This window comes from Podarcis vaucheri, assembly GCF_965113315.1.
Source record: "Podarcis vaucheri genome assembly, chromosome: 5".
Lineage (NCBI taxonomy): Eukaryota > Metazoa > Chordata > Lepidosauria > Squamata > Lacertidae > Podarcis > Podarcis vaucheri.
In genome coordinates, this window is record NC_138763.1 from 39,688,950 (window position 1) to 39,709,773 (window position 20,824).

Consider the following 20,824-nt stretch of genomic DNA (forward strand, 5'->3'; position numbering starts at 1 on the left):
GATACTGTCATGTGCAGAGACAGATCATTGGTCCATCTTGTTCCGTATCTACCCTGACCTGACAGCTGTTGTCCAAGGTTTCAGGCAGAGAGAATTCCCAGCCCTGCCTTGAGATGCTGGGGATTGAAACTGGGATATTCTGCATGTGAGGCACATGCTCTGCCACTAAGCTGCAGCCCTTTCCCATAGCTTCTCCCACTTCCATAACTGCTTCAGTCAAAGCACATTCATTGCCACCATAAGACAGCAGTGCTGTTCTGGTTAGTGTTAACTTGGATTATTTTTCATTTCCACTGTTTAACCATTGTCTATTTAAGGATTTCTCAAAAACTTGTCTAAAATGTCAAGGCAGTTGCCACAAACATAATTTTACTTAAGACTTTCAACTGCCACCAGTCTTTTGTTTCCACTCATTGCTTTGGCACCAAGTAACTGGGTTTGCAAATAAGAAAGCTTTCCTGAGATCTTACAATAGTTGCCTTTGTACTGAACAATTACTTTGGTCCCTCTGCTCCTCTGAAAAAGAAAGTGTGTCTTGGTATTGCCTTGCACTGGTGGCCATAAACTGTCCAGCACTCCCTTATCTCTTAAAATTCCATTTTGATATTGATATCAGTTATTTGCAAGGCGTGTCAGAAACACCTGATCAAAGCAATCCATCAGTTCCTGCCAATGATTCAAACTTTGGAGAATTGTCATTGAAAGACTGCAGGTTGAACAAGTAAAAGGACATTTTTTGAGCTGCCACTTTTGAAAAAAAAAGAAGAAAAGCCCAAACCATCTAGCCTACATTCTGCTTCCTACTGTGGCCACCCAAGCCTTTTCGAGATGCTCACAAGCCGGGCAGGAACGCCACCAGCCTCCCTTGCTGTTGACTTCCATTTTGAAAAGAAAAAAAAGCTTGATTGTGCAGAAATGCATTCCGTTGAGGATTAACTATAAGAAAATTATAACTATAAGAAAATTATACTATTCTATGACTGAGGAAGGTACCCTTGCTCAGTGACTGGGCATGTGGTTTGTAAGAGTATGATTAGCATCATCCCTGACCATACTAGCAATACTAGCTGGGGCTGTTGGGAGCTGAAGTCCAACAACAACTAGAGGACCACAGGTTCTCCATGCCCGGTCAATACAGTAAGTGGTGGTGATGAGAAGTATATGGTCAGAAGTGCCTTCACAAGATATGTTTCAGGCTGTGACCTGGCCATGAAAACAAGTTCTGGGCACAGATTAAGCACTGAGGTGGGGTATAGAGTAGGTAAGTGGCAGCAAAGGAATTTGATGTGCATATTAACATTACCATCAAGGTTCTATGGAAATGATAGTACTTATTGTTTTACTTTAAACTAAATGTGTGTGTGTGTGTGTGTGTGTTGTGAAGGGATTCTCCCCCCCCCCCAGCATCTTTTACTTGATTAAAGAACTGTAACTTATACTGAACCCACTAGATGGCACCAACAACTTAAGTATATCACCATGTTTGCCTCCATCCTTCCTTTCTCCTTTTTTCCAGCAGCTTCTGCTAGGGAGGACTTTCTCTATTATAGTCATCAAATTGAGCTATTTCATTGTCTGGAAGTATTTTCTGCAGCTCTCTGTGCAGAGGCCTTACGATAACAGTCATCTCTTACATTTCAAGGAGAGAAAGCCCAGATAAAGGAGTGTAATAGTACCATCCTGCCCTGTGCCCAGTGGTGTGCCGCTCTCCTATCATTTGGAAGCAGTATGCGCTGGGATTCTGTGTGAAAGGGCGGAGGGTTAATTGATGGAAGGTGTTGAATACCCTCAGCTGAGACTGAAATGTCCCAGCAGCAGCACTGAAACAGAAGGCAAAGGCAGAACTGCTGGGTCACCTTGTTCATTGGGTTGCTGCATATTATATGAATCTAGCTTGCTCTATTCAGGATTGTTCACAGCAGCACAAGGCAGGAGAGCATTGTGGCTCCGCTAGCCTACAGTTCCTCTCACAAATGATGAATTGTGTTTTGCCAGTGGTGCCATCAGGGCAGGACTTTGGGGGCAGAAGTCCAGGGTCCCACTCAGCAAAATGAGCGCGCGGGGGGGGGGGTTCAAATGCAGCAGGCCACATTCACAGAGTTTGAAGGGACCTCGAATAGTCATCTATCCACTCCAACCCTGCCAATAGCATGTGTTACACATTATCATCCAAAGGCTACTAAAACCAAGGTCTAAAATTGCCTAACTGCCAGGAGTATGCTGTGTGAGTTTGCCAAACGAGGTGAATCAGGGTGATTCAAGGAAAGTTCTCACATTTCTGGGTCAGAACAGGGTTCTGACCTGTTCCTTGAGTTGGTTGAGGAACTCCATAAGCTTCTGAGTCACTCTGTGACCTCAGCTATCCAAAATCTCAGGTAGCCATTTGTTTTTTCCTAAGAAAACAAAACCTAGCTGACCCTGAAGCCACCCAGAGAGTGTGGAACAGCTGTATTGGTTATGGTGTGAAAATTTTCATTAAGATGAACAGGTCTAGTTTTCAATCACGGTAAATTATTTTCCCTCCAGACACAGTGACTTGAGGGAAGGATTAAAAGCTGTTTGTTTTTCACATTTATTTATTTCTTTAAAATGAATTGCCCCTCATACAAAACATCAGGGCAGCGTACAACAAAATTTGCAAAAGAGATAAAATACCATTAAAACAATGAAGGAGAATATATGCCTTCTCCTATGCAAGTTACTGGAAAGACCTCCATTGTATCGCCAAAAATCTGTGGAGGGCAGTAGCTCACCTCTGTAAACAACCCTTGAGCAGATGACATTTTCCTCACCCTAGTCTTTCCTGGGGGTCCACCACTGCCCACCCCATGATTCCAATTGTACCCACCCCCAAACAGCAATGCATGTGCTTATGGAAGAACCACTGCAGCAATCATTTTGAAATTAGGCAGGCCTTGCCCCCTTACAGAAAGGACCATGCTTGCAGATTTCATCCAATACTGGGAGAAAATCAAAAAGTTGTAGACTTTTTACTTTGTTTATAAGAATAAAACTTTAAAGGTACCTACATGACACCCCACCCTAGATGTATCTGCCTACAGTTTTGCAGACTTAATCTATTCTGGAAGGGCTACTGTGGGTGCTGCTGTATGGAAGCATACCAGTGCAAGTAGATAAATAGGTACTGCTCCAGCATTTCTATGCACTCTGGCTTCTGTCACGATTGTTCCAGAAGCAGTTGAGTCCTGCTGGCTTCATGACCTGGAAAGCTGTCTGTGGACAAATGCCGGCTCCCTTGGCCTGAAAAGCAAGATGAGTGCCATACGCCATAGTCGCCTTTGACTGGACTTAATCATCTAGGGGTCCTTTACCTTTACCTTTATTCCGGAAGGGCTGCTATACCTAATAATTTCATCCACTTTTGTAAAAGTGCTCAAGCTTGATTTGAAACCATGCTGGTTCAGGGCTGAAGCCTGTTTTGAACCCAGATTATAAAGGATCTAGATCAGTTTAATCCAGAAACACCTGCCATTGCTCTACCACCTATGACACAGAATTAACTCTGTGAACCAACTGCTGATTTAGCAATTTCCTGTGAATCAATTTTAGGGCTATATACTGTAGTTTTCTTAGGAAAAGAAAGCCAATCCCCAAATCTGTCTGTAATTTCTGCTTGAGGAGACATTAGAAGGGCCTAGGCAGACACCCATGTTGTATTTCATCCCTTTAATGCAGCAAGCAACTAACATCTGGATCTATATAGCTGAGTCATCAACATGTAGCTTGGTTTAGCTTCTGGTTAGTCAAGCTGTACATACTTAAGGCATTCAAGCTTTCCAGCCCATTTCATAGGTTTTGTTGCTCTCCCTTGAATTCCCTCCCATTTATTGACATAGTGGATGCTGCCCATTGATAATGGCCAAGCAGAATACATCCCATGGATCAGCTGCCTGCCACCAGCAGATGGCAAGGCTTAACTTGTCAATGTCCTGGTCTGCATCTTGACTGTTTTAACCATTTCTCATGTTTAATCCAGCAGTTAAGAGTCAAAATATCATATATGTTACAGTGTTGGGTTAGCAGTGTGTGGACCCAAGTTCAGATCCCCACTCAGCCATGAAGCACCAGAAGATCTTCAGTCAGTCACTGTCTTTGAACATAACATTCTAGGGCTGTGCATAGGCCTCAAGATATTCCTTGAATTGTATCTGTATGTTTTAAATTTTCTGCACTGTTTCTGAGTCACTCTTTGCACTCCCTGCTTCGATCTGTAATTCAGGTTCTGGGCTGCTCTGCCCCTTCCCAACACACACACTATAATGCAGATTCTAAAAAAGAACTGTAACTTTATCCTCTTTTGGCTAAGGCAGATGAAATTTACAGGAGTCCCTACAGAATGGATAACGTCTGCCAAATTGCAGGCAAATGGGTCCAGAGGCTTTTTGTGGGATAAATAGAAAGGATCCCCTAATCCCTTGAGGGGAATAGTGAGGGTTTGTCTCTTTCTTACTTAAAATAATTAAGAGATGGCTGAGTGGTGTGCATTCTTGCTTGTACTTTTGTTGTTGTTTTTAAAAACATTGTAGCTTCACACCAGGCTTTGTTTCTAGTGGCTGTTTGTGTCCTTTGATATATTTTGCAGGTCTCCAAATCCAAACAGGTTATAATTGTGTCTAACAGGATTTGCAGTGCGAGGCTAACTGGAACACAGCCGAAGACCTCTGTATTTTGTTTTCTGCTTTTTGTTTTGTTAAAGCAGATGGCTTTAAATAAAAAAAAAACTTAAATAAAGTGTTTAAAAAACAAACTCTTTCACTGCTGTGCTTTAACGAAAAATAATCCAGAGCTCTTCAGTGCTCCACAGGCAACATTATGGACAATTTCACTTTTTGCAGAGCTAGATAAACATAGATATAATATAGGAAATATCATGTTATCAGTATGGAAAAATCCAGAACCAGAGTGGCATGAGGTTTTATGGGGGCCTTGATCTGATGGAGGGCATGTATTGACATTGCATTTTGAATTGGAGGAGGGGAGGCCACTGGGGAACCCCAATTGACCTTGTTATTTGGCTCACCAATGGAACAGATGCACCCCCCCCCCACAATGTACAGTACCTCACTGGGTTGATGTGACTGAAGAAGAATTGTGTATTAATGTAAAAGAGACACTGTAGCTATAACTTGTATAGGCAGCTGAATAAATGAGAGGATTCTTTTCTGCACCAGAGCCTAGATATGATCCTGAGACGACGTCAAACACAACAATGCACACACACTACACACCTTACAAATATCAACCCATTCTAAGTATCTTTTTGTGAGGCTCACAAATGGAACCATAATTTTACAACTATTACTACACTACAGTATATTTGAAGAAAAATACATTCCCCCCCTGCCACTTAAAAGGTAGAATGACCGATAGTTAGAACATTGACACCTGGATGGTTGCAGGTGAACAAAAAGAGAAGCAACAATAGCTCAAGTCAACAACCCTGAGATTTATCTTAGCTTTTGTCAAACAGATTTTTCAGGTGCTTCATGAGATGGTCTCAATGGGCTTTCCCCCCCACGCCCTTAAAGACTATGAATCTACAAATATTCCTACCAATCCTTATATCCAGGTCGCCCAATGGGTTTTGAATTGGAACCCTACAATAATCCTCTTGAGCTTTTTCATTGTGTGGCCTTGAGTAAGCCTCTCTGCTTTCTATTTGTAGAATAGAAGTGACCTTCTGCACAGGGTTTTGCTACTTTCAAAGGCAAGCATGATAAAAAAAAAAGTGTAAAGCAATTTCCCCACCCCCACTATCCTTGAGTTAGGAACCGGTTACAAAGAGATGCGGAACTCTCTAATTTCTTCTGCTCACTGGCACATCTTTTTGTGATGGGGAGTGGGGTACAAAACCCTACAAATATCTCCTATTTATCAGAAGGTGTTGCTTAAGAGTCATGGTCTACAAATAACAGCACAAAGAATAATGAGAAATAGATTTTTATTTTCAAAGGAACAATAGTCTCTTGTATATCTATGTGCTATAAGAATTATTTCATTTTTTAATTCAAAGGATAATGTTTGTAATCTATTGTGCAGGTTTACACACACACACACACACACACACACACACACACACACACACTGCATGTACCTGCAGAGAGGGTTCACTCTTCAGCCCCTCCCCACACTGAAATTAGGTTTGAAACAGGTACCGGTATTCTGTTGTGTGTGTTTGGTTGTAGTGTGTGGTGCCCATCACAGTTTCTCTCATTTTCAGATGTGCCCAGGAACCTGAAAAGGTGGGTGTTAGAGGTATAACATAGCAGAAGCAGATTTTAAGCATTTTGGTTACCATGCAAACATACTGAAATCATTTTTAAAGAAACTGACGGATATAAACAAAATTACTAGAAACTCATCAGAGGCAGGAAACCAGTCACAGAGATGGTTTGCTGGCCTGGCCCTACTATTAGGCAACAGATTTTTAATGTCTTGAAAGATCAAACATTGTTAATTGCTATAACAACAACAACAACAACATTAACACTTTTATTATCATAGCAGAGGCAGAAGTGCTTCTGCGATTTTCTGGCTTAAGTACAAATCAGTCATGAGTACTAAACATTTGTCTAGAAGTAGCTGCCAGAGGCACAACTCATTTTCTGCCTCAGGCAGCAAAATGTTTTGGAATGGCCCTGGGATGGTAAGATGTCAAACAAGCAAATGGATTATTAAAAGAGAATTGGAAGATTTTAGGGGGAAATGAATTAATTATTTGCATTAGTATCCTTAGCAGAACAGGTACACCTAAACCATTTTTTCTAGGCATGGAAACTGAAGAACAGAGTCAAATAAAGGTAACCAAGTTCTAGAGCTAAATGACAAAGTTACAAATCAGCACATCACTGGATCCAGGGGGCATCTACCCAGAGTTATTAAAGAACTCGTATGCAAAATTGCTGATTGCCTGACCATGTGATCCAAACTAGGTCTGCAAATATAGACTGGGAAGTAGTTAACATAATACCATTTTTAAGGGATCCAGGGGAGAACCAGGACTCTTATCACTCTAATTTTTTGTAATGCTTCACATTAATTTACCCCAGATAGGTGTTAGATTACCTGATCTGTAATAATTGCTCTGGGTAGTTTGGTAGAAATCGTTATTGAAGGCAGAATCATTTCACACATAGAAGAAAAGCATTGCTGAGAGAGGATCTACATGGTCTCTTCTGTGAAGAAGCATATAGGCAGAAATGGATCCAGTAGATGTTATATGTTTGGACTTCAAAAAAGCTCACACCAGAGACCTTCGCCAAATGCTCCTGAATAAACTTATCAGGATAAGGGAGCAGGTTATGTTATGGATGAGAAACCAGTTAAACAACAAAAATCAAAGGAGACTGAGTATGTGGACAGTTCTCACAATGGAGGCACATCAAAAGTGGGGCTTTCCAAAGATGCAGGCTAGGTTGAGTAGTGAGGTCACGATATTTGTAGATGACACCAAATTATTTAAGATTATGAAAACCCAAGTGAACTACTAAGAGTTCCAGAAGGATCTCTCCAAACTATGAATAAGTAATAAAATGGCAAATAAGGACTAACAGCAATTGAAATGAATATTGGAGCAAAAATTTCAGCTATACTGAACTGGCAGTAATTAACTAGTAAAGAGATCTTGAGAGTATGGTTGATAGATCAATACAAACACCAGTGCAGTTTGCAGTGGCAGAGAAAAGGCAAATTCCATGCTAGATTTTATTAGGAAAGGGATTAGGAATAAGACAACCAATACAGCAATTGCGAGTTCTCTATATAAATCCGTAATGAACTAGAGATCTGTCATTTCCCCCCCCCCATGCAGTTTCTTGTTTTTCCAGTCTTAAATTCAGTTCTCCACATTTCTGTATCAGTTTGCGGTTTAAAACACACAAACAAAAATCTTGGTGAAAATTCAGCAGCACTTTAATGCAGATTTCTTCTAATATAAACATCTTTGTATGTAATTCTGCCTAAAATGCACCTTTTGCAATGCAAAAAGAGGAAGCTCCAATTTCAGAGGGCAGCTATGCTTCAATTCAAACATGGTTTCAGAAAGTGTGAAGTAGGTATATTCATTTTAAATGTGAAATGAATTTAATTTATGGTGATCTATATGTGGACTACTGGTTACAGTTCCAGTAACTGCATCTCAAAAAAACTGTCATAAAGCTAAACCACATGCAGAAAATGGCACCCAAAATGATTAGGAAATTGGAGCACCTTCCCTGTCAGGAAATGGTAACATTGGGACATTTTAGTTTAGAAAAAAAGAGATAGCTAAAGGGATATAATAAAGAATTTATAAAAATATGCATGATGTAAAGAATGAAAATAAAGAGAAGTCCTATCTCTCTCTCTCTCTCGCTTTATCTCTGAACATTAGAACTGAGGAACATCAAATTAAATTGATTAGGGAAGAGAAATAAAAGAAAGAGCTTCTTCAAACAATTAACGTATTTGTTTTTTGTTTTGTAAATTAATGTACTGCTTAATTGCAATCGTCTCTAAACAGCATACAAAAAATTCAATGGAATGATTTTTTAACCCAGTTAAAATAATAAAGCAAAATTCAGTTCAAATGCCAATAATAATAATAATAATAATAATAATAATAATAATAATAATGGTATTCAGTAGGTGCTGGATTATCAATAGGGAGAGGATCTGGCTGACTTCAACAGGGCGTTCCATAAAATTGGATCCGCAATACTGAATGTGTAGCTCCTGGAAACTTATGGAATTATTTGGTATAAGATGTGGTGATGGCCTCTCTTTTAGATAGCAAACTTTTCTTTGGCTGGAAGACATTAATAACACAGCAAGGGGGGGGGATACTTGAAAAAGACAAAGCTTCTGTCTGAAGAAGAATAGATAAGGAGAAGCTAATAATAATGCCTAAAACTACATATTTAGTATATATATTATTGGAAAATGTAAGAAATTGACACCTGCCACGTTTGGAACAAAGGCAGCCATTTATTATTTATTGGAACAAGTTATATACTGTTAAGAATACAAAACAGTATTATTATTATATTATATATTATATTATATTATATTATATTATATTATATTATATTATATTATATTATATTATATTATTTTCAAGATTTGTTTCTTTCCATATCTTTTCTCCATGTAATTCAAACTAAGTAGAATTTAAAAACTGAAGGGGAACTGAAGAATTTAAGGCCAGAATCCAGAGCTGTACAGGAGGACTTCTGCTTGTACATCACAACTTCAACATCCCCTTCTCCCACCTGAAGCCACTGTGAGGCCCCAAAATTTCTCCCAGAGGGTCTCCTAACCATCAGGGATAGTTTTTGAGAGTGTGAGAGGAACTGCAGGAAGGATGAGGGAAAGGGAAAGTCCCCTTGCAGAAATGGGAGTCTGTTCTGCTCACACAAAGGGAGTGTTGAATTAGAACCCAAATAAATATTTTACCTTCCAGGCTGAAGAAGGATACTAGTTTCTTAAGAAGACTGCTACCTATTGGACATGCTTGTGCAGAAAGGGATTCCAAGCCATTCTGCAGGACAGAGCAACTTTACTTAGTTCCAACCCTAGAGCCAATCAACCAAGCAGGCAAATTGACAAATGCACAAGCACAAAAGAACAGAATCTGTGTACACTTCATTGCTCTCAGTGGGTGGAAGGATCATTGCTATACTTTGGAGAAAGAAAAAGGGGTCAGTTAAACTAACCATTTTAAAGTTAAGTGTTTTGAGTCAGGTTTTAAGTATTTTAATTGTTTGCTGCAGTTTGTACAAAGAATGCCCAGAAAATTGTTCCTTTGGGAGAGCATTGTGTCATGAACTTGGTGTTCTGTGGATTAAAGAAGATCAACGAGCTACCTGCCGAGCTTATCTACAAAGGATGCCAGTGAGACTCTTAAAGACTGTGAGATTTGAATTTATCACTTGGTGGATGTTCTCCATTGCCGTGTATTCTAGGTAGATGCTGTTAATGTAATTTTCTGCTCCAAGCTTGTGGCATACTCCATCACTTTCCCTCTGAGCCAATGCGCTGCAGTGGATAGTGGCCTGGACTTGGTGTGTGGGTGTGTGGGTGGGTGTATACACTTACTTAACTGGATTATAGTGAGGGTAGCTGTGATAAGAATTGCAATGCAGTCCGTATAGAGAAGGGGGAAAAATAGAAAATAGTAATAAATGAGCTATACTCCTGCTAGTATGAAAGGTAAATGGTGCCCTTGGAATGAACATAAATTTTGAATTCTTTGCACAAAGAATGAAAACCACGTGCCTACTTCTCCCTGAAGAGTTTCTTTGTTTATCTTATCCACAACTGAAATTCCAAAATGGATACTACTATTTTGCAGCACATCATCATTTCACCCAAGCTGCTCCGTCATGTAAATACACATGTCTGTGGGTCCAGCCAAAGAAGCAGATGGAGGTGAGAATCTTTGACAAATGTCCATCCAAATCCAAACAGCCCAGTAATTAATAGATAGGTTGGCAGTAGCAAATGTTTCAATATAAAGACTTGGTTGTCCTGACCCTTGATTCCTGACCCTTGTGTCTGATTCTCAGGGAAGTAGGAAAAGAAATCCATTAAGAGCCAAATCAGATATGGCATGGCTATTTGAACAGAGATGCTCAGGTCTGCAAACGCACGCCAGAGGGCTTTCCAGTTCAAATCAGACAGAGGCTGCTAGGCTGCTAGGCTGGTTGTAGCCCCAGAGTGAAAATAATGACCCAACCGAAATAACAAGTCGCACCTTCTGCAATCCATTGGACACTCTGCTTTTTCTGTGATTCTCAGCTCCAAGGTGGCCAATTGAGAGGAAAGTGATGGGAGGAGTCTCAAAGCCTGGTTTTGACTGACTGACTGATTGATTGATTGATGGAATGAACAAATGTATTTATAGTCCACCTTGTTAAGATAAACCCTTCACAAAGCAGCTTACTGCAATTAATAAATACAATATATCAAGCAATTTTGCCACTTGCTTCTTTGCGCATCTAATGGCTTCTATGATTTTCATGGTTTCAATGTGTTTCTTTATTCATACACTTTTTAACTGGGAGGAAATTAACATAACATGTTCTAACTTCTAAGCATTGAACTATTTCGTAAGCTTCTTATCACCTCATTTCACTTTTGGCATAACACTGCTTCCATTTTACTAGCTTATGTTCCAGTAATACACTGGCAAATTCTAGTTACTTAATAAGGAATGCAGATTACTGAATTAAGACATCTCTTAAAGTGTTTACTTAGGAAAAGGTATGCCAGTAACCCATATCAGGTGGGACTGTGGGCAGCATGGGAAGGCACATTTTACATAATTCAGCAAATGAGATATGCATATAGAAGCAAGCTTCCGTACACATATCCCTTGCTGGATGACGTACAGTGGGTCTAAATCAATGAGCAACGAAATGCACGTTATTATTGAATTTCTATCCTGTCCTTTCTTCAAAAGGCAAGTGCACACCCAAACATGGATGCCTTCTGTCTACAGTGCATTTCATTCAACGGGGCGCACATTCAAATGCATTTCCCCTTTCACTTTGCCATGCTAGTCACCTGTAAATACCTTCTTAATGCATGACAAGAACTAGCTTTGATAATTTTTATGTAAAAAGTGCAAGCTCCCTCCCATATTTCCACAGGATAAATGAGTGTAATTCACAAAAGCATGTTCATCATTCAGTCACAGCAACAGCTGATGATTTGGCAGTTAGGACAGAGCCCTTGCATATTACACACTTTGGACAATGTTGTATCACCTCAGATCATTCCAGGCATACTCATTAATGCTTCTGTCTGAAGCCAGATCACACCTATGCACACTGCATGCTTGAACCCAGCCTTACACTCATTGAGACAAGATGAGCTTGGGATTCTAATTCTTCGGAACATATTTGACATATTTACACTGTCTGGCAAGAAGAGGCTCTTTCTCTTGTCTTGAAAATATACAGGCGTCTCCCCACTTATGGACATGTGGCTTATGCGTGACCTTGTACATGCAAAGTGCTGGGAAATAATTAAATCATTTTAAACTGCAAAAAGGGGCCAATAAAATGACCCCAAAACAGCAGGAAAACTGCAAAAATGGCACGAAAAGAGCAAGAAAACAGCTAGCAAACTCAAGCACTTTGGAGTACCAGTCTAACCCCTTTTTTGTTCTTTCCGCATTGTCCTCCAGTGATGAGGAAGACTCAGAGCCACCATTGCCACCATTCGTGCGAGTCTGGCAAGTGCTGCTGGTTTTCTAAAGGGATTTTCAAAATAATAATAATAATAATAATAATAATAATAATAATAATAATAATTTATACCCCACCCATTTGGGTGGCTTCCAACCGAATATTAAAAACAATACAGCATCAAACATTAAAAACTTCCCTAAAAACTTTTGAGGGTTCCCAGCGGTTTAGAGGGTGCTTACAGGCTTCTTAGATGGTGTTCCCCACTACATGTGATTTCATGTATACGCATGGTATCCAAGAGCATAATCCCTGCATGTGGGGAGACGCCTGTATGGGTTGGTTTCAAGATTTACTTCTGTAGGCCAGAATATAATCTCCAGACGAGGTCCTTATAATGCTCTGCGATGCATACATGTTTTGACGCCAGAACACCGTGTGGTATGTTCTAAAACATAAGCCCCACATACCTGAGTATAAGTCGTATTAAACACTTGCATCAGAGTAAATACACTTCACAGTTTGATGATATAGATTCAGTTTGTGGCCTTGAATTTTGGCATTTAGAATTTCAGGATTTTATGAGTTATAAATTCAAATTTGAGTGGTTTTTGCCCCATCCCCCAAAATGTTTTGGTGTATCTTTCAGTTTCTCAGACGTCTTTTCTCTACCTCCTTTCTTGCTTGGTCAATGCTCAACTGCAATTTAAGAGCCCAAAATAATGTCCAACCCTATGTGCATCTATTGAATTGCTGTTCAAGCGACCTCATGCAGAATTGTGTTTTCTGCCATTTGAGTATGCAGGTATCTCTCATATTCATCATGCCACTTTAGCTTGACAAAAAGGGGTCCTTTGTGACATCCATATGAACAAGCTTAGGTTTCTGTCTCAGCATTGAGAAGTTTATCTCAGAGCATCTTTTGACTGATAACACTCTCCCCTTTCTGTCTCGCTCTTTTGTCTGTTTTGAAATTTGCTTCCACAGTAATGTAAACAAAAGTGTTGTAGTAGCAATATTACTGTGTAAAGATATTAAGCAACTCAACAAAGAGCCCTTATTTATGCATCAGCCTCACCACCACCAGCAACAGCCTTGTCTGTTGTGTCACTACAAGGATGGCCTATTTTGCTTTTGTATTCACACAGTTTGTGCTGAGAGTGGCACTTTCATGCAAAAAAATGACTCATTTTATTCAAAACACGACACCATATGCTTTGCCCTGGGCTCTCCTGAACTTAGTTGTGCCCAAACTCTTTTATTTAGATTTACTTGGATTATTATTAACTATTTCCCCCTTCTTTTAAACACTTTTATGCATGCCAGAGAGGCATTGGAGGCTCTTGCACTAGGGCTACTGGGGCAAAGACCTGCCAAGGAAAAGGTCAAGCAATTTTTAAAAACATGTCTGCCCCCCAAAAAATACCAAAGCCCACAGTATTTCTTGTCTCACACACATTTTATACTTCCATTTGAACTTAGAGATGCTCCTAGAGACATTTCTATTAATCTCCTGTATTCTGGCCAATCATCTGTATGCTATGGTTACCAGACGTCCCCGTTTCCCAGGGACAGTCCCTGGATTTACAAATCTGTCCCCAGACAAAATCCGTCCCCAGAATGTCCCCAGGTTTCATTTAATGTCCCCGGATTTATATTTTAAGTGTTGTAGAATTATTAGTAGGGAATGAATGTTGCGTGATTGGTTCAACGGGACAAGACCCATCATATGGGGACTTCCGGCGAAGCAACATGCAGGATGCCACAGCAGTGAGCAGCTCCTGAAGCTATCAGGCTGGCTTCGGGCTGCTGAGTCTGCCGCTGCCACCTCCACTACCGAAGGGGAACTGGGGACACCTGGGGCATCAACAGGAGGAATGGCTGACGCACACACCCTGCGACCCAAACTGAGCCGGGAGCGAGAGCGCCCAGCCACCCAGCCGACTGCCCAGGGGCCTGCTCTGGGGCCAGGAAAACCCCCGGAGCCAACACAGGGAGAAGGAGGACAGGAGAAGGAGAAGGAAGAGAGACAAAGAGGAAGGAGAGAAAAGAGGAGAACCCTAAGCTTGCCGCGCTGCCACCACCACCGCTGAGGAGGAGAGGTAGGAGAGCACCAGGAGGGCAAGGACACGTGGCCGAGCCCAGGCCTGACCAGAGCCTACTCCACAGCAGCTAGCGCTCCAAGAGAGCAGGTTGGGGTGACAGAGGAGACTACAGAAGAGAAGATATTACTTCTTAATTTTTGAAAAAATATTTTTTTAATAACTTTTTTTCTCTTTTTAAAAAGAAGAAGAAGATAGCTTGCTGTATGCACCACTAGCCAATCCCAACCCAAAAATATTGCTATGGCAAAGTGTTCCCACTTATGTTTCTCTGGACAGGAAAAAAACCCTGAGAATGTTACTAGGACTGCCAGCTACTTAGCTCCAGTTGAGCAAGTTCCCATTCCTTCAACCTGTGGCAGCCCCACAGACTTCTGATAGATAGCCAGTCAGGCTCAGAGCTGCTCAGAGCTGTCTCCTTGAAGTCCACATCTCCTTACAACTTTTAGGTTATTCTAGGAAGTTTTTGAGTAGCTTTGCCATTTTTGGTTTGCTTAGTATATGTTTCCTGACAGACACACAGAGAGAGAGAGAGCACACAACAATGCACAAAGTGTGATCCTCTTTCTGCAATAAAGGTATCTTTAAAAAAAAAAGTAACCATTTTGGTTTGCTTAGTGGATTGGGGTATATAGTGAACAATGGCTTGTGTATGTGTTCCAATAAATTTTGTATTAACTATGCCCCTGCAGTCACTCATTAAAATCTGCAATACCTGCTGGGTAGGGCAGGGCAGGTTGATTTGAGCCATGTGCCATTCTGCAGTACTGTACTTTATGTTATTTATTTAATTTTTATGCCCCACTCTTGCTCCCAAAGGGCCCCAGTGTAGCAGCGTATTCTCCAGAGTGTTTCCAGAAAAGATGTGTGGATCTGCTTCCAACCTAGCTTCCAATCAGAATATCTTGAACGCTGAAAAGAGGGAGATGTTGCTGCTATTGTTTCTTCCTTGCTTTTTTGTGAGTTTGCCATTGAATTTCTAAAATGATACGTCTGGGCTCTGTGCCTGTCTGGATGTCACACTGACTGACACTGCATCCTTCCCCAAACTTGGAAGATACTCTTCCTAATCTCAGACATAACAGGCTGATTATGATTACTCACTGGTGTGATGCACTCTGCACATGAGCAGAAATCATTCGTTCAGATTTTTCAGGACTGAGCCATGCATTGCAAATGTGTTCTGCTGTGCTCTGATGTACCCTGGCTCAAATTAAGCAATCATTTTTGTCTGTTGGTTGGAATACTTTGTTCTTTCAATTTAGAGAAAAGGTGTTTTGAATAACGAAAAGTTAAACTTTTTTGAGAGAGCTGCATGCAACAGGAATCAAGCATTTCTCACATTTAAAAAGTTGTGTATTTGTTTAGTTTCTTTGGCAATGGATGTGTAAGTCTAATCAATGCATGAATTAAAAAACTTAAGTCATGTGATATGACTTAATTTCTAAGTAGCAGGTATGGAGTTAATCTCATCCACTACAGGAGAGGGACTGTGAACAATATCATGGGACAGGTATTTCTAGGAACAAAGTGAGATGCTCCATGTTGTTTATGTACAGTAATCTTGTTATAGTTAGAGTACCAAAATGTGTTTTTTTGTATGTTAATATGTTTGCTATTGTTTTGCTGTGTTATAATGAAATTGTTATGATATTATAGTTTTGCTATGTTATTATGAAATTGTTATTATGCTATTGCTCTGTTGTGTTATTATGGAATTGTTTTTGTCGTGTTTGTTTGAAATGCCTTCCTGTTTCCTAGTGTAAGCGACTTTGAGCATGATTTTTGTGTGTGGAAAAGTGGCATACAAATTGAAGGAAGGAAGGAAGGAAGGAAGGAAGGAAGGAAGGAAGGAAGGAAGGAAGTTCTCCCCCTGTTCATAGATATGCAGAGAATAATTGGGTTTGTAGTCAGCAGTCAATGGCACTCTGCACATCTGTAATGGCAGACTTTCCTAAAGAAGTGTCGTACAAGTCCTATTGCAGTGGTGTCCAAACTTTTTTCAGAGAGGGCCGGATTTAATGAAGTGAAGGGCCGTGAGGGCCGACCAAAGTTGTTAACCTTTTTTTAAGATTGTAGAAGTTGTAAGTTGTTGAGCTTTTTTATGATTTTACCCCAAAGTTATTGGGATTTTTTAGGATTGAAGTTGTTGAGGTTTTTCTAGGATTTTACCCCAGGAAATGAACTGCCACAGGAGCCAGATTAAAAAGACTGACAGGCCGGATTAGGCCCCTGAAACGGACTGGACATTCCTGTCCTATTGTGATGAAAAGGGCAAGGTTTAAATTGTAGATCCAAATTGCAGACCCAAAATGTTATCAGCCATCACTGCTGTGAGGTCCCCCACCCCAGAACTACACAAATCCAATCCCATTTTTTAAAACGTGGGGTCTTTGAACCCCTTTTGGCTTCCTCAGGTATTCTTCAGATGTTTTTGGCTGACGAGGAAACCTGTACTTTAGATGAAATCTGGCATTTAAGAACCCCTTCCCACCACAAGCTTAATTAGATCGAAGTCCTTTTACAGCTGGTAGGATAAGCTGTGATAAAATATTATTACAATTGTTGTTTTTGAGTGCAGGGCAGGTCCCATAATGCGCTTGCTGCTCTTGCGTACAAGGGGAGATGAAAAAGAAATATCTTCCTGCTCTGTCCTATATGGCTACCCTCAAAGCCTTGTCAGCCACTCACTGCATTGTTTCCAGAGCTCTGTGTTGCTGTATTGGAGTTGTTCAAGATCAACAACCTACTATTTGGCAACTTTTTAAAGGCATGGACAATAATGGCGGAGAGTAGTAACAAGGGCAAGCTTTTCTGCTTCCCAAGGTAGGTAAAAGCAGCGCAAGAAACAAAGTGTGCCCTGTCCTCCTATCAACAGCTGCTGTTTCACCCTCAGAATTACCTTGTTATTCTCACAACAATATTGTGCTACTGCAGTTTAGGTGTTGCGATTGTAACAGGTCCAAGGGTCATCCAATGAGCTTCAAACACCAAGTGGGGCTTTCAACCTGGTTCTCCCCAGCTCTGTGACCCTCCGGGTGCGGTTGGACTACAACTCCCATCAGTCCCAGCCAGCATGGCCAGTGGCTGAAAATGAGGGGGAAAGCAGTTGAGCAACATCAGCGGGGCCAATGGTTTCCCACCCTTGTTCCAACTACTACAGCACAATGTCTCTCCAATAAATTTTGGATGTTCATTTACCAGTTGATTCATGGGGATGTTTTCGGTCAGGAAACACGGCCATGCAGATGCTGCACCTTCCAATTATTGCAGAAAAGATGGATTGCGGGGTTTTTGTCAGTTTTATGCAGTCCTGAATAATTTAGTTGCCCCTCATCATTGTGTACAAAGTGCAAGATCATTCCCTGCCCCTCATTTCTTTAGAGGATGGGATGCATTTTTTTTTTTAAAAAAAGTCTTCCCAAAGCTATTGCACCAATCACCTGAAATATTGGTAGTAAAAACAGTTCCGGAAACATGAATCCTTCTCACTAAGGGTTATGCTCTCTATCAGCCATTTATTTCAGTCCAGAGCTTCTAGTAATTTGTCCCTTTCCGCCCCCCAAAAAGAAAAAAGTACTATTGTCCCTTGCTTGCTTTTTATTACAAGGGAGATTTTGCTTTCTCCAGTTCTCTAAACCTTCCTAGGCTTTCTCTCACCCGCCTGCCTCCAGCCCTCTCTCTGTATGTCTCTTCTTTCTCTCCCCTCCACACACTCCTTTCTAAGACTGAAAGCAAGGACAGGTCACTTGCCTTTTTAAACATGCATTTGGAAGAAATGTTCTGATACACACACGCGCGCACACGCACGGACAAAAGACAAAAACACAAAGGGACATTTTTAATTAGAAGCATTTTGTTGTGGTGAGGGTTTTCCCCCGCCATTATTATTATTATTCTCCTAGGTTTTTAACTTTAGAGAGAGGCTCACAAATACCTCCTCTGGATTCATGCTGCCAGGCTGCTTTATTCTGCAGCAGGAAGGTTTTCAACATGCCGCACAATAGCTTTTGTTTCAGAAGTATAGGGCAACAAGAACCTTGTATGTCAGAGGTCTGTATTATATCCATAACGATAGATTCGGATGGTGGAACGGAGGTTGGGAGAAAAGTGTGAATGAGCGATTTCTCTATTGTACAGTTGGAGGCCTACCAGCAAACAGCGGCACAAAAGAAAGCACATCCTTAAGAGCTGAAGCAGACTCAGGATAAATACCCATTTTGCACATAATGGTCCCTATGATTTAACCTTGCACAGCTGCTATGACACCTGCTTTTCAGAACCATTGTTGAAGAACAAGCTGTGCATTGTCTGCTGTATACATACCGAGCCATGCAAGTTAACATTTCTCTCTTTTTAGTTACTTTTGTTCCTACTCTCTCTCTTTTTTAAAGGCAGAAGCTTTATATGAATGAATAGATTCAAACAAACCTGCAGCCTTGATTGCTACCATGTTGGCTCCTCTTTTAGCTGTTCTGACACACCGTCGCTGGTGGCACAGGAGACACGGAAGACATGTGCGAAGGGTGAAGGGAAATGGACTGCTCTGTGGGCTGTTGTCAGGAGAGGTTGTGGAGGCAGGGGGTCAAAGTCAGCTGTAGGCCGCTCACAAAGGTAAGCAGTATAAGGTGAGGTACTTCTACAAAGTGAGGCACTTCCACAGCTGTTGTTCAGGGCAGTGTCCTGTGGACTGTTCACATGCCTTTGCTAACAGTAAAATACACTGCTCTTTCGCCCCACAAAAATGGCAAGGTATTTTATTGAAGTCCTGGGATGGGATTCCAGAGTTCTCAGTTGCTCAGTTTCCTGGAGAGGAATTTGAGGTGCTGGTAATCAAGGCTTTTGATCCCTGTCATTCATTTTAAGTCTACAAAGTCTACAAGTCTATGACATCAGCAGCCCACACTGGAGGCTTCTAAACAATTGGCAACTGCCTGTTTGCATGCAACTGAGTGTGATGCCCCTCTCCCCACACTACCTCCAGTCCCCCACTTCTGGGGGAAAGTACAAAAATACACCTCCTTAGGAAACTTGGTTCTAAACCTGGGAACGTTGTTGTTGTTGTTTAGTCGTTTAGTTGTGTCCGACTCTTTGTGACACCATGGACCAGAGCACGCCAGGCACTCCTGTCTTCCTGGGAACTTTAGATTGCTTTTAAAGAGTGCATTTTAGGAGAGATGCATGCTAAAATGCTGATTAATTTTCACAATGACTTTTCTTTTTAAAAAAATCACAAACTGATGTGGAAAACCGAATTTAACACTGGAAAACTGAGAAATCGAAGCTGGCATGTTGTCCGTCTTTGGCCAGTCAGCCAGAGGCAGATTTAGGGCAGCACAACCAGTTCCTCTGCACTGTGTGCAGCCTAGGAGGTGCCTCAACTATGACATAGTGAAATGAGCAGCACAAAATGTGAGAGGCGGATGGGGGCTCTTCCCCATAATCTCCACTGTCCCCCTTCTAGTTCTTTCCCCCCAAATCAATTTGTTCTTTCTGTGCTCCTTCCCCTAAATTTCTTTTTCTGGTGCCACCGCTGTATGTTCACTATGGTCTCTCTATGAACACGTCTTCAGATTAAGCTCCAGTGACTTCTAGGATCTCACAGGACCATAAGAAGCCACCTTCTTCCAATGTATTGTCTACATTGACTGGCATTGGTTCTGTCCCAGCCCTACCCAGAGAGGCCATGGGCTGAACATCCAAAGCATGTCCTCTACCATTGGGCTACGGCCCTTCCTTCCTACTCTCAAAACCCCAATTGTTTTTTCATTCGTATCTATCCTGTGAAACAGTAATTGTTTATTCCTTCAGTAATGTCAGCAGTAAAGTACTTCACTTTTGCTTTATCTCTGTACTGCCAATTCAGTTTTCTTCCCCGCTGGGTTAGAAATGAAGACCGAACACAAGTACAGTACTTTATTGTTGTTTGAAATGATTGCTGTTATAAGACAAAGGTGCATAAGAAAAAAGATTCTGGGTTTTTGTCCCGTATGGTATTTTGAAAGGCGGTCAAGGAAAGAGTAGCTTATATTCTGGAGGCTGTAAGTAGGTGTATCAAGGAGCTAGCCTCTTGCATATGACCTTGGGGCTTTTGGAAGGCATTGTTAAGAGCCAGGATGCTGGGGCACAGCTGAAGTTAGATGTAGGTTTGCCATACATCAGAAAATTTCTGACATGTTCTGGTTTTCGGGTGCAAAACCGGTGTCAGGGTGGGGGGAATTGGCAAAATGTCAGGCAACGTGATGGAAAAAGCAGTGGGAACAGCTCCAAAAGCTTAAAATCACTATTTGGGAGCTCAACAATTTTGGGGGTCTTCCTAAAAAAAAGCTCAACAACTTTGCGGGTGTCAGGAATTTCAATTTTTTGAAATACTATATGGCAACCCTGGTTAGAGGTGGTGAGGTTCCTGAGGTTAGAGATCATAACGTTAAAGTAATTGAGTCTGTGATGCAAACACCATAATGGAGAATGGCATGAGAACATCCCAGTACACCAACCCTAGTCTAGCTACTGGCTAATTTCCACTTTGAT